This window comes from Cryptomeria japonica, unplaced genomic scaffold, assembly GCF_030272615.1.
Source record: "Cryptomeria japonica unplaced genomic scaffold, Sugi_1.0 HiC_scaffold_183, whole genome shotgun sequence".
NCBI lineage: Eukaryota > Viridiplantae > Streptophyta > Pinopsida > Cupressales > Cupressaceae > Cryptomeria > Cryptomeria japonica.
In genome coordinates, this window is record NW_026729005.1 from 132,501 (window position 1) to 147,500 (window position 15,000).

General features: G+C 59.7%; 1 non-coding gene across 1 annotated transcript; it reads left to right on the plus strand.

Moving 5' to 3' along the window:
- Positions 1-11,420: 11,420 nt before the first annotated feature.
- On the plus strand, positions 11,421-11,539 carry LOC131867737 (5S ribosomal RNA). Its single transcript, XR_009366269.1, has one exon. It is a non-coding gene; the product is annotated as a 5S ribosomal RNA (ribosomal RNA).
- The last annotated feature ends 3,461 nt before the right edge of the window (positions 11,540-15,000 follow it).

The following is a 15,000-nucleotide window of genomic DNA, read 5'->3' on the forward strand; positions in this document are numbered from 1 at the left end:
GCGGTCTAAGAATCGGGCGCACTTGGGGCGACTACCAGTGCCAACCCCTTATCCCGCGGTGCGTCCGACACACAGAAATTTCCAAGGCGGCCAAGGAGCCTCCCCGCATAGCAATCGGGGTGTGAGGTTACGGATGCAGCATTGATAGCAATCGAGGTGTGAGGCGAAGGATGCAGAAGTGAGAGCCGAGGGATGTAGCAGAGATAGCAATCGGGGTGTGTGATGCAGAAGAGATAGCAATCGAGGTGTGCGGTGGGAAGGGCCCAGCAGCCAGAATGCATGAAGCGACGGATGAAGCAGTGATGACAACCGGGCTGTGAGGAGAGGAGGGATGCAGCCAAGAAAGCAATCAGGGCTCGAGGCAAGGGATGCATCAAGGATAGCAATCATGTTGTGAGGCGAGATTCCAAAGGCTAAACGTGAGAGGCTGCAGGGTCGACTCAGAGAGGTCTATGCATGTGAGAGGCTGAAAGCAAGGTCGACTCGGAGCGGTCTATGCATCGGGCGCGCTTGGGGCGACTACCAGTGCCAACCCCTTATCCCGCGACGCGTCCGACAAAGAGAACGTTCCAAGGCGGCAGAGGAGGTTACCAGCCGAAGGATGCAGTAGCAATAACAGGTATAGTTCCGCGGCGGCCGAGAAGACTCACCGCATAGGAATCGGGATGCGAGGCGAGGGATGCGGCGGGAAGGCCCCGACGGCTAAACGGAAGAGGCTGCAGGGCCGCCTCGGAATGGTCCAAGCATCGGATGCGATTGGGACGACTACCAGTGCCAACCCCTTATCCCGCGATGCGTCCGATACACAGATAGTTCCAAGGCGGCCGAGGAGCCTCACCGCATATCAATCGGGGTGCGAGGCGAGGGATGGGGCGGGAAGGCCCCAACGGCTAGACGGAAGAGGCTTCAGGGCCACCTCGGAATGGTCCAAGCATCGGACGCGCTTGGGGCGACTGCCAGTGCCAACCCCTTATCCCGCGATGCGTCCGATACACAGATGGTTCCAAGGCGGCCGAGGAGCCTCACCGCATAGCAATCGGGGGTGCGAGGCGAGGGATGGGGCGGGAAGGCCCCAACGGCTAGACGGAAGAGGCTTCAGGGCCGCCTAGGAATGGTCCAAGCATCGGACACGCTTGGGGCGACTACCAGTGACAGCCCCCTATCCCGCGATGCGTCCGATACGAAGATGGTTCCAAGGCGGCCGAGGAGCCTCACCGCATAGCAATCGGGGTGCGAGGTGGGGGATGCGGCGAGATGGCCCCAACGGCTAGACGGAAGAGGCCACAGGGCCGCGTCGGAATAGTCCAAGCATCGGACGCGCTTGGGGCGACTACCAGTGACAACCCCTTATCCCGCGATGCGTCCGATACGAAGATAGTTCCAAGGCGGCCGAGGAGCCTCACCGCATAGCAATCGGGGTGCGAGGTGGGGGATGCGGCGAGATGGCCCCAACGGCTAGACGGAAGAGGCTGCAGGGCCGCCTCGGAATAGTCCAAGCATCGGACGCGCTTGGGGCCACTACCAGTGACAACCCCTTATCCCGCAATGCGTCCGATACGAAGATAGTTCCAAGGCGGCCGAAGAGCCTCACCGCATAGCAATCGGGGTGCGAGGTGGGGGATGCGGCGAGATGGCCCCAACGGCTAGACGGAAGAGGCCACAGGGCCGCCTCGGAATAGTCCAAGCATCGGACGCGCTTGGGGCGACTACCAGTGACAACCCCTTATCCCGCGATGCGTCCGATACGAAGATAGTTCCCAGGCGGCCGAGGAGCCTCACCGCATAGCAATCGGGGTGCGAGGCGAGGGATGCGGCGAGATGGCCCCAAAGGCTAGACGGAAGAGGCTGCAGGGCTGCCTCGGAATAGTCCAAGCATCGGACGCGCTTGGGGCGACTACCACTGCCAACCCCTTATCCCGCGATGCGTCCGATACACAGATAGTTCCGAGGCGGCCGAGGAGGTGGGGGATGCAGCGAGATGGCCCCAACGGCTAGACGGAAGAGGCTGCAGGGCCGCCTCGGAATAGTCCAAGCATCGGACGCGCTTGGGGCGACTACCAGTGACAACCCCTTATCCCGCGATGCGTCCGATACACAGATAGTTCCGAGGCGGCCAAGGAGCCTCACCGCATAGCAATCGTGGTGCGAGGTGGGGGATGCGGCGAGATGGCCCCAACGGCTAGACGGAAGAGGCTGCAGGGCCGCCTCGGAATGGTCCAAGCATCGGATGCGCTTGGGGCGACTACCACTGCCAACCCCTTATCCCGCGATGCGTCCGATACACAGATAGTTCCAAGGCGGCCGAGGAGCCTCACAGCATAGCAATCAGGGTGCGAGGCGAGGGATGCGGCGAGAAAGCCCCAACGGCTAGAGGGAAGAGGCTTCAGGTCCGCCTCGGAATGGTCCAAGCATCGGACGCGCTTGGGGCGACTACCAGTGACAACCCCTTATCCCGCGACGCGTCCGATACACAGATAGTTCCAAGGCGGCCGAGGAGCCTCACCGCATAGCAATCGGGGTGCGAGGCGAGGGATGCGGCGAGAAGGACCCAACGGCTACACGGAAGAGGCTTCGGGGCCGCCTCGGAATGGTCCAAGCATCGGACGCGCTTGGGGCGACTACCAGTGACAACCCCTTATCCCGCGACGCGTCCGATACACAGATAGTTCCAAGGCGGCCGAGGAGCCTCACCGCATAGCAATCGGGGTGCGAGGCGAGGGATGCGGCGAGAAGGACCCAACGGCTACACGGAAGAGGCTTCGGGGCCGCCTCGGAATGGTCCAAGCATCGGACGCGCTTGGGGCGACTACCAGTGACAACCCCTTATCCCGCGACGCGTCCGATACACAGATAGTTCCAAGGCGGCCGAGGAGCCTCACCGCATAGCAATCGGGGTGCGAGGCGAGGGATGCGGCGAGAAGGACCCAACGGCTAGACGGAAGAGGCTTCGGGTCCGCCTCGGAATGGTCCAAGCATCGGACGCGCTTGGGGCGACTACCAGTGACAACCCCTTATCCCGCGACGCGTCCGATACACAGATAGTTCCAAGGCGGCCGAGGAGCCTCACCGCATAGCAATCGGGGTGCGAGGCGAGGGATGCGGCGAGAAGGACCCAACGGCTAGACGGAAGAGGCTTCGGGTCCGCCTCGGAATGGTCCAAGCATCGGACGCGCTTGGGGCGACTACCAGTGACAACCCCTTATCCCGCGACGCGTCCGATACACAGATAGTTCCAAGGCGGCCGAGGAGCCTCACCGCATAGCAATCGGGGTGCGAGGCGAGGGATGCGGCGAGAAGGACCCAACGGCTAGACGGAAGAGGCTTCGGGTCCGCCTCGGAATGGTCCAAGCATCGGACGCGCTTGGGGCGACTACCAGTGACAACCCCTTATCCCGCGACGCGTCCGATACACAGATAGTTCCGAGGCGGCCGAGGAGCCTCACCGCATAGCAATCGGGGTGCGAGGCGAAGGATGCGGCGAGAAGGACCCAACGGCTAGACGGAAGAGGCTTCGGGTCCGCCTCGGAATGGTCTAAGCATCGGACGCGCTTGGGGCGACTACCAGTGACAACCCCTTATCCCGCGACGCGTCCGATACACAGATAGTTCCAAGGCGGCCGAGGAGCCTCACCGCATAGCAATCGGGGTGCGAGGCGAGGGATGCGGCGAGAAGGACCCAACGGCTAGACGGAAGAGGCTTCAGGGCCGCCTCGGAATGGTCCAAGCATCGGACGCGCTTGGGGCGACTACCAATGACAACCCCTTATCCCGCGACGCGTCCGATACACAGATAGTTCCGAGGCGGCCGAGGAGCCTCACCGCATAGCAATCGGGGTGCGAGGCGAGGGATGCGGCGAGAAGGACCCAACGGCTAGACGGAAGAGGCTTCAGGGCCGCCTCGGAATGGTCCAAGCATCGGACGCGCTTGGGGCGACTACCAGTGACAACCCCTTATCCCGCGACGCGTCCGATACACAGATAGTTCCGAGGCGGCCGAGGAGCCTCACCGCATAGCAATCGGGGTGCGAGGCGAGGGATGCGGCGAGAAGGACCCAACGGCTAGACGGAAGAGGCTTCAGGGCCGCCTCGGAATGGTCCAAGCATCGGACGCGCTTGGGGCGACTACCGTTGCCAACCCCTTATCCCGCGATGCGTCTGATACACAGATAGTTCCGAGGCGGCCGAGGAGCCTCACCGCATAGCAATCGGGTTGCGAGGCAGATTATTGGGAAGGGAACCCCCTGGGATGCGGCTCAAGCAGTGCCCAAAGGGACTGGAATGCGGAATCACATCGAGAGACCCAAATGCTATACGAGGGCTCAAATCGAATTATCGATTTGGCCACGACATGGACGCATCGGAACGACTACCTTTGCCGAACCACTCGCAATTGCATCCATACCGAAACCAATAGACATTTCCGTTAGAGCCCTCGCATAGCATTCGGGAATCTCGCATGCCCCTCTAAATCGACCAATGCTGGCGCTCAATGAAAATCCGAGCGCTACCACCGTTCGAGCGCCAGCATTGGTCGAGTTAGAGGGGCACGGGGGAGAATGCTCCAGTCAACACCTCCCCTATATAAGTTATTTGTCCGATTCTCGCACAACCGTAGTCTGCCTCGTCGAATCAAACAACGGTCCCAGATTCCGACTTCCGTTCCGTAGAGACCCAAAAGCTAGATGGAGGCTCGCAAGAAAGAGAGTCGGCGCATAGCAATCGGGTTTCTCGAACGTTTAGGGACCGAGCTCACTTGCGGATAGGGCAAAATCCGCCAAGCAACCCAAAAGCTAGACGGGGGCTCGAATCGAATCGCCTAGGCGGCCACAACAACGACGTGTTGGATCGACTACCAGTGCCAAACCATTCAGCAAGACTAGTCTGTGTCGAGGTCGGATAGAGATTCTCAGAGAGCGCCCGCATAGCATTTAGGAGACCTGCCGCGTCCCTCACACTCGACAAATGGTGGTGCACGTTTATAAATCCGAGCGATCCCAACCCTTTCAAGCACCAACATCGGTCGAGATAGAGGGGCACGGAGGGGGCTGCGTGAGACAACACAGTCCCCTATATAAGTTATTTGTCCGATTCTCACACATCCGAAGAATGGTCATCAAATCGGACAACAGCCCAAACTTCCGACTTCCGTCCCAGAAAGCCCAAGAGCTATCTAAAACGTTCATGGCCGGAACTCGATCGCGGCTATACCAGTCCGCCAAGCAACCCAAAAGCTAGACTGGAGCTCTAGTCGAATCACCTCTGTGGCCATTGCAAGGACGTGTTGGAGCGACTACCATTGCCGAACCATTCCGCAGGTCGAGTCCATACCAAGGCCGCATAGAGATTCACGATGAGCTCCTGCATAGCAATCAGGAGACTTGCCGTGTCCATCACAATCGATAAATCCTGGTGCAAGATTTTTGCATCCGAGCGCTCCAACCAGTCGAGCACCAGCATCAATCGACATAAACGGGCACGGGGGGAGGATGCTCGAGAACACTACCTCCCCTATATAAGTTATTTGTCCGATTCTCAAGCAGCCGAAGTCTGGTCATCGAATCGGGTCAAAGACCACAACTTCCGACTTTACCCACAATGCAAGTCATCGAATCGAACATCGGCCCCCGAGTCGGACTCCATGCGTATGTCAGGTCATCGGACCCAAATTCCGCCTTCCTGCGCATGGCGGGCCATCAATATCAACTCGGTCATCGGACCCAAACTCCGCCTTTTTGCGTATGGCACGCCTTCAAATCGGTCATCGGACCCAAATTCCGCCTTCCTGTGCATGGCGGGCCATCAACATCAACTCGGTCATCGGACCCAAATTCCGCCTTTCTGCGCATGGCACGCCATCAACTCGGTCATCGGACCCAAATTCCGCCTTCCTGCGCATGGCAGGTCATCGGACACAAATTCAGACCTCGCCAATATGCCTACGTATCGAATCGGTCATCGGACCCAACTTCCGACTTCATCCATACTGTAGGGTCTTTGAGGTTGGCGCGGTGCGCTCAACCCAGGGAGTCGACCCATCGAAGCATACACCTCCCCTATATAAGCTATTTGTCCGATTCCCACACCTGTGTAGTTTGCACCTCTGACCAGGACATCGACCCCAACTTCCGAACTCGACTGCAACGACGGCACCAGCGCCTTGGTGCGCACCTTGCGACGCACAGTCCCAACATTCGCCTTCCTGCACATGGCAGGTCATCGGACCCAAATTCCGACCTCGCGAGTATGCCTACATATCGAATCGGTCATCGGACCCAACTTCCGACTTCATCCATACCGTAGGGTCTTTGAGGTTGGCGCGGTGCGCTCAACCCGGGGAGTCGACCCAACGAAGCATACACCTCCCCTATATAAGCTATTTGTCCGATTCCCACACCTGTGTAGTTTGCACCTCCGATCAAGACATCGACCCCAACTTCCGAACTCGCCTCCAACGACCGAACCAGCGCCTTGGTGCGCACCTTGCAACGCACAGTGCCAACATTCGCCTTCCTGCACGTGGCAGGTCATCGGACCCAAATTCCGACCTCGCGAGTATGCCTACATATCGAATCGGTCATCGGACCCAACTTCCGACTTCATCCATACCGTAGGGTCTTTGAGGTTGGCGCGGTGCGCTCAACCCGGGGAGTCGACCCAACGAAGCATACACCTCCCCTATATAAGCTATTTGTCCGATTCCCACACCTGTGTAGCTTGCACCTCCGATCAGGACATCGACCCCAACTTCCGAACTCGACTAAAAAGACCGCACCAGCGCCTTGGTGTGCACCTTGCAACGCACAGTGTCAACATTCGCCTTCCTGCACATGGCAGGTCATCGGACCCAAATTCCGACCTCATGAGCATACCTACTAATCGAATTGGTCATCGGACCCAACTTCCGACTTCATCCATACCGTAGGGTCTTTGAGGTTGGCGCGGTGCGCTCAACCTGGGGAGTCGACCCATCGAAGCATACACCTCCCCTATATAAGCTATTTGTCCGATTCCGACACCTGTGTAGTTTGCACCTCCGCTCAGGACATCGACCCCAACTTCCGAACTCGCCTGCAACGACCGAACCAGCGCCTTGGTGCGCACCAAAAGTGCGCACTTTTGGAGGGCACTTTTGTGCGCTCCAAAGGTGCGCACTTTTGGAGGGCACTTTTCTGCGCTCCAAAGGTGCGCACTTTTGGAGGGCACTTTTTGGAGGGCACTTTTCTGCGCTCCAAAGGTGCGCACTTTTGGAGGGCACTTTTTGGAGGGCACTTTTCTGCGCTCCAAAGGTGCGCACTTTTGGAGGGCACTTTTTGGAGGGCACTTTTCTGCGCTCCAAAGGTGCGCACTTTTGGAGGGCACTTTTTGGAGGGCACTTTTCTGCGCTCCAAAGGTGCGCACTTTTGGAGGGCACTTTTTGGAGGGCACTTTTCTGCGCTCCAAAGGTGCGCACTTTTGGAGGGCACTTTTCTGCGCTCCAAAGGTGCGCACTTTTGGAGGGCACTTTTTGGAGGGCACTTTTCTGCGCTCCAAAGGTGCGCACTTTTGGAGGGCACTTTTTGGAGGGCACTTTTCTGCGCTCCAAAGGTGCGCACTTTTGGAGGGCACTTTTTGGAGGGCACTTTTCTGCGCTCCAAAGGTGCGCACTTTTGGAGGGCACTTTTGTGCACTCCAAAGGTGCGCACTTTTGGAGGGCACTTTTCCTGTGCTCCAAAGGTGCACACCTAGGTGAGCACCTTCGACCACACCTTGTAGCACACCAAACTCTGACTTTCGACTTCATCCGCAATGCAGGGTCTTTGAGGTTGGCGCAATGCGCACAACCAGGGGAGTCGACCCATCAAACCCAACACCTCCCCTATATAAGCTATTTGTCTGATTCTCATACATGCGTAGCCTGCAGGAGCAATTAGGACATCGACCCCAACTTTCGGCTTCTAAACGAAAACAAGGTCTTTGAGGTTGGTGTAATGCGAACAACTAGGGGAGTCAACCCATCAAACCCAACACCTCCCCTATATAAGCTATTTGTCTGATTCTCATACATGTGTAGTCTACAGGAGCAATTAGGACATCGACCCCAACTTTTGACTTCTTAACGAAAACAAGGTCTTTGAGGTTGACGTAATGCGCACAACCAGGGGAGTCGACCCATCAAACCCAACACCTCCCCTATATAAGCTATTTGTCCGATTCTCATACATGTGTAGCCTGCAGGAGCCATTAGGACATTGACCCCAACTTTTGACTTCTTAACGAAAACAAGGTCTTTGAGGTTGGCGTAATGCGCACAACCAAGGGAGTTGACCCATCAAACCCAACACCTCCCCTATATAAGCTATTTGTCTGATTCTCATACATGTGTAGCCTGCAACAACGATTAGGACATCCACCCCAACTTCTGAATTCGTCTGCGTTGACCGCACCAAAGGTGCACGCCTTGGTGCTCACCAAAATCCGACTTCCGACTTCTTCTGCTATGCGGGGTCTTTGAGGTTGGCGCAGTGCGCACAACCAGGGGAGTCAACCCACCGAATGCAACACCTCCCCTATATAAGCTATTTGTCTGATTCTCATACATGCGTAGACTGCAGCAATGATTAGGACATCCACCCCAACTTTTGACTTCTTAAACAAGACAGGGTCTTTGAAGTTGGTGCAGTGCACACAACCAGGGGAGTCGACCCATCAAACGCAACACCTCCCCTATATAAAGCTATTTGTCCGATTCTCATACGTGTAGTCTGCAGCAGCGATTAGGACATCGACCCCAACTTCCGAATTTGTTTGCATTGACCGCACCAAAGGTGCACGCCTTGGTGTGCACCCTGGAGTGCACTTTGGTGCTCACCTCGGTGCACACTTTGGTGTGCACCTCGGTGTGCACCAAAGGTGCGCACCTTGGAGCGCACCAAAGGTGTACACTTTGGAGCGCACCACATAGGGTCTTTGAGAGGTTGGCGCAGTGCGCACACCAAGGTGGGTGTTGAGGTGCGTGCCGAGGTGGGTGGGTGCTAGGGTGCGCTCCATGGTGGGTGCCAGGGTGGGTGCGTGCTAGGGTGGATTCCAAAGAGGGTCATAGGGTGGGTGCCAAGGTGGGTTGGTGATATAGTGGGTTCAAAGGTGGGTACTAGGGTGGGTTCCAAGGTGGGTCACAAGTTGGGTGCCAGGATGCGTGGGTGTTAGGTTGGGTGCCAAGGTGGGCTCCTGCGTGGGTGGGTGCTAGGGTGGGTTTCAAGGTGGACGCGAGGGCGGGTGCCAAGGTGGGTAACAAGTTGGGTGTTAGGATGGGTGAGTGCTAGAGTGGGTGCCAAGGTGGGTGGGTGCTAAGGTGGATGCCAAGGTGGTTCACAGGGTGGGTGGGTTCTAGGGTGAGTTCCAAGGTGGGTCACAGGTTCAGTGCTAGGGTGGGTGTCAAGGCGGGTGTCGAGGTGCCTGGGTGCTAGGGTGTGGATGCCAATGTGGGTCATAGGGTGGGTACTAGGGTGGGCTGCAATGTGGGTGCCAAGGTGGGTAACATGCTCGGTGGGTTCTAAATTGGGTGCCAGGGTGGGTGTGCACCCACCTTGCCCGAGGTGGGTGCCAAGGTGCCAGTGTGGGTGGGTGCTAAGGTGGATGCCAAGGTGGGTGAGAAGGTGGGTGATAGGTTGAGTGGTAGGATGGGTGGGTGCCAAGATGGGTCACAGGGTGGGTGCAAGGGTGGGTAGGTGCTAGGGTTGGTGTCAGGGTGGGTGGGTGCTAGGTTGGGTTCCAAGGTGGGTGCGAGGGTGAGTGTCAAGGTGGGTCACAGGTTAGGTGCTAGGATGGGTGAGTGCTAGGGTGCAAAGGTGCCAGGGTGGGTGCTAGGATGGGTCGATGCTAGGGTGAGTGGCAAGGTGGGTCCACAAGTGTCAAGGTGGGTGCCGAGGTGGGTGCCAAGTCGGCGACTGCTATGGTGGATGCCAAGGTGGGTCACGGGGTGGGTGCCAAGTTGCTAGGTTGGGTTCCAAGGTGGGTGCCAACGTGGGTGCTAGGGTGCGTGGGTTAAAGGGTGTGTCACAACGTGGGTGCCAGGATGGGTGCGCACCCACACTGGCCAAGACGGGTGCGGGTGCAAGGTTGGGTTCCAAGCCCGGTCACAGGCTGGGTGCTAGGATGGGTGGGTGCCAAGGTGGGCACCAGGGTGGGTGCACCCACCCTGGCCAAGGTGGGTCACGGGGTGGGTCCTAGGGTGGGTAACGGGGTGGGTACTAAGGTGCGTGCCAAGGTGGGTCATAGGGTGGGTGCCAAGGTGGGCACCAGGGTGGGTGTGCACCAACCCTAGCCAGGGTAGGTCACGGGGTGGTTGTCGGGGTGGGCGTCAAGGAGCCAAGGTGGGTGGCAAGTAGCCAAGTTGCGTGCCAAGGTGGGTGTCGGGGTGGGTGCCAAGGATCCAAGGTGGGTGCCAAGGAACCAAGGTGGGTGTCTGGGTGGGTGCCGAGGTGGGAGCCAGGGTGGGTCCCAAGGTGAGTGCAAAGGTGGGTGCCAGGGTCAAGGTGAGTGCCAATGTGGGTTCCAAGGTGCCAGGGTCAGGGTGAGTGCCAATGTGGGTTCAAAGGTGCTAAGTTGGGTGCGAGGTTGGGTGCGAGGGTGGGTGGGTGCCAAGGTGTGCTAGGTGGAAGCCCGGGTGGGTCGGCATCCCATGGGTGTCGAGTTGGGTGCCTGATGGGTGCTTCTTGTCAAGTTTTAGTCGTCGGGACTCATTTCGAGCCTTAGAGGTCGTTTCTTGTCCGGTTGCCCTGTCTTCGACCTGGGAACCCAATTTTGGTCCTCGGGTCCCATTTTTTTTTGTCTCGCATCCCACTTTTGGCCTGTGGCCTTTTCGGGGTCGATTCTCGTTTTGGGCATCAGAGCATGTTTCTTCTCCTAAAACCCAATATTTGTTTATTAAGTCTCGGAACACATTTTTGTTCTCGTGGACCCATCATGGGTCTTGGAACGCATTTGTGGTCCTTGGGTCCCATTTTGCATCCCGAAACTTGTGTTTTGGTGCTTGATCCCTATTTTGGGTGCCCACCTTGCACCAAGTGCGCACCCGGGGCAAACCGAGCGCCTTGGTGCACCGGGGCAAGATCGAGCGTGCACCCGAGGCGCCCCGAACATGCACCAAGGTGCACTCGGCCCACATGTGAGCGCAGGTCGTTGCGCCCGAGGTGGTGTGTGGGCACCGCGTTGCAGACGGGACACTGCACGCACACGACGCCCCCTCCAGGTGCACGCACGTAGGCCGGGCCGGGTGCACACCCGACGCCCTAGCAAGGTGCGCGCACCCGGGCAGGGCTCACACTTGGCGAACGGGGCGCACTTCGCGAGGGAGGGTGTGCACCTCGACGGGGGTGGGTGGCCGGGGTGGATTCGCACGTGGGTCGCGGTTTGCTAAGTACACACTGCGACAAGCTCATAACGGGTGCGATCATACCAGCGTTAGTGCACCGGATCCCATCAGAACTCCGCAGTTAAGCGCGCTTGGGCCGGAGTAGTACTGGGATGGGTGACCTCCCGGGAAGTCCCGGTGTTGCACCCTTTTTTAGTTTTTCGCCGGGCGTCGCAATGCTATTTGAATAAACCTTTTGCCCGTTTGCGTTCTCGTCGGGGCCGGGCCGGGCCGGGGTGCGCTGCCCGCACTACCGCGCGCGCGGGGGCGACACCGAGCGCGCACCCGAGGCGCCCCGAGCACACAGGCCACGGTGCAACCCGGGCGTTGTGCGCGCACCCCGGTGCGCCCGAGGTGCTGCGCGCGCACCCAGGTGAAATCGGTGTGCACCTCGGCCAGTGCGCGCTCGGTCGAGTCGCGCACGTTGGCCAAGGTGCACGGTGATGTTTCTTACTCTAAGGTTCCGCACCAGACGCCCGGGACAGGTGAGCGAAGCTGGGCGGGGCCGGGTGCGCGGCCGGGGCAGGTGCACGCAGCTGGAGAGAGCTTTGGAGCACACTTCGGAGCGCACCAATGATGCGCTCCATTCAAAAGTTTCCTGAAAAGGCAAAAAAAGTTGAGATTATAGAATTTCCCACTTGAGAGATTGTAAAAAAAAAAAATTTAAAATGAAGGAAACGCGGGTGCCAAGGTGTGCGCAGCCCAGCCAAGGTGTGCGCACCAAGGCGCCCACCCTGGCGAAGGTGCACGCAAGGTGCGCACCCGAGGCAAACCGGACAATTAACCCAACTTTCGACTTCGCGCGCACCTTGGAGCGCACTTCGGAGCGCTCCTTGGTGCGCACCAATCTTGGGCACCTCGGAGTGCACCATGGCGCCCACCAAGGTGCGCACCCGGGGCAAACCGAGCTCCGACTTCGTGCGCACCTTGGAGCGCACGAAAGGTGCGCACCATGGCGCCCACCAAGGTGCGCAGCCCAGCCAAGGCGTGCGCATCAAGGTGCGCACCCTGGCGAAGGTGCGCACCCGGGGCAAACCGAGCTCCGACTTCGTGCGCACCTTGGAGCGCACAAAAGGTGCGCAACCCAGCCAAGGTGTGCGCACCCCGGTCAAACCGAGCTCCGAATCGTGCGCACCAGAGGTGCACGCCATCGTGCGCACCTTGGAGCACACTTCGGAGCCCTCCTTGGTGCGCGCCGATGTTGCGCACCTCGGAGCGCACCCGGGGAAAACAATGCAATTAACCCGACTTTCGACTTCGTGGGCACCTCGGAGCGCTCTCGGGTTCGCACCTCGGAGCACACCGAGGTGCGCACCTTTGATGCGCTGCCTTCACCAATTTCCAGAAAAGGCAAGAAAACATTGAGAAGGTGTGCGCACCGAGGTGCCCACCCTGGCGAAGGTGCACGCGAGGTGCGCACCCGGGGCAAACCGGGCTCCGACTTCGTGCACGCCGCACCTTGGAGCACACTTCGGAGCGCTCCTTGGTGCGCACCAGGGCGCGCAACCCAGCCGAGGTGCCCACCCCGGCGAAGGTGCACGCGAGGTGCGCACCCGGGGCAAACCGGGCTCCGACTTCGTGCACGCCATGGTGCCCACCGCGGCGAAGGTGCACGCGAGGTGCGCACCCGGGGCAAACCGGGCTCCGACTTCGTGCACGCCGCACCTTGGAGCACACTTCGGAGCGCTCCTTGGTGCGCACCATGGTGCCCACCAGGGCGCGCAACCCCGCCGAAGGTGCACGCGAGGTGCGCACCCGGGGCAAACCGGGCTCCGACTTCGTGCACGCCGCACCTTGGAGCACACTTCGGAGCGCTCCTTGGTGCGCACCATGGTGCCCACCAGGGCGCGCAACCCCGCCGAAGGTGCACGCGAGGTGCGCACCCGGGGCAAACCGGGCTCCGACTTCGTGCACGCCATGGTGCGCACCGCGGCGAAGGTGCGCACCCGGGGCAAACCGGGCTCCGACTTCGTGCACGCCGCACCTTGGAGCACACTTCGGAGCGCTCCTTGGTGCGCACCAGGGCGCGCAACCCAGCCGAGGTGCCCACCCCGGCGAAGGTGCACGCGAGGTGCGTACCCGGGGCAAACCGGGCTCCGACTTCGTGCACGCCGCACCTTGGAGCACACTTCGGAGCGCTCCTTGGTGCGCACCATGGTGCCCACCAGGCCGCGCAACCCATCCAAGGTGTGCGCACCAAGGTGCACGCGAGGTGCGCACCCGGGGCAAACCGGGGTCCGACTTCGTGCACGCCGCACCTTGGAGCACACATCGGGGCGCTCCCGGGTTCGCACCGGCGTTGCGCACCGTGGTGGGCACCTCGGAGCACACCAAGGTGGGCAGCGAGGTGCGCACCTTTGATGCGATGCCTTCACTAATTTCCATAAAAGGCAAAAAAAAAACGAGATTTTAAAATTTCCGTTTTGAAAGATAGTGAGAAAAAGGGAATGCTGGTGCCATCTTGAGCCCGCCCTGGTGCGCAGCCCAGCCAAGGTGTGCGCACCAAGGTGCCCACCCTGGCGAAGGTGCGCGCCCGGGCAATTAACCCAACTTCCAACTTCGCGCGCGCCAGGGTGGGAGCGCACCCAACAACCGGGCCTGGGAAGAGCCAATGCGAGAAACCCCACCAAACGCTCTGACAAAAAAAGAGGGGGCGCTCCAGTAACCCCGCTTCGGAGCGCACCCTGGGCAAACCCAGCCAAGGTGCCCACCCCGGCCAAGGTGCAGGCGAGGTGCGCACCCGGGGCAAACCGGGCTCCGACAACGTGCACGCCGCACCTTGGAGCACACTTCGTAGCGCTCCCGGGTGCGCACCTCAGAGCACACCAAGGTGGGCAGCGAGGTGCGCACCTTTGATGCGCTGCCTTCACTAATTTCCAGAAAAGGCAAAAAAAAAAGGAGATTTTAAAATTTCCGTTTTGAAAGATAGTGAAAAAAACGGAACGCGCGTGCCATCTTGAGCCCGCCCTGGTGCGCAGCCCAGGTAAGGTGCCCACCCTGGCAAAGGTGCGCACCCGGGCAATTAACCCTACTTCCGACTTCGTGCGCGCCAGGGTGGCAACCGGGCCTCGGAAGAGCCAATGCGAGAAACCCCACCAAACGCTCCGACAAAAAAAGAGGCGGCGCTCCAATAACCCCGCTTCGGAGCGCAGCCGGGGCAAACCCAGCCAAGGTGCCCACCCCGACGAAGGTGCACGCGAGGTGCGCACCCGGGGCAAACCGGGCTCCGACAACGTGCACGCAGCACCTTGGAGCACACTTCGAAGCACTCCCGGGTGCCCACCGGCGTTGCGCACCGTGGTGGGCAGCGAGGTGCGCACCTTTGATGCGCTGCCTTCACTAATTTCCAGAAAAAGGCAAAAAAAAATGAGATTTTAAAATTTCCGTTTTGAAAGATAGTGAAAAAAAAGGAACGCGGGTGCCATCTTGAGCCCGCCCTGGTGCGCAGCCCAGGCAAGGCATGCGCACCAAGGTGCCCACCCGAGGTGCACACCCGGGGCAAACCGGGCTCCGACTTCGTGCAGGCCGCACCTTGGAGCACACTTCGGAGCGCTCCTTGGTGCGCACCATGGTGCCCACCAGGGCGCGCAACCCAGCCAAGGTCTGCACAC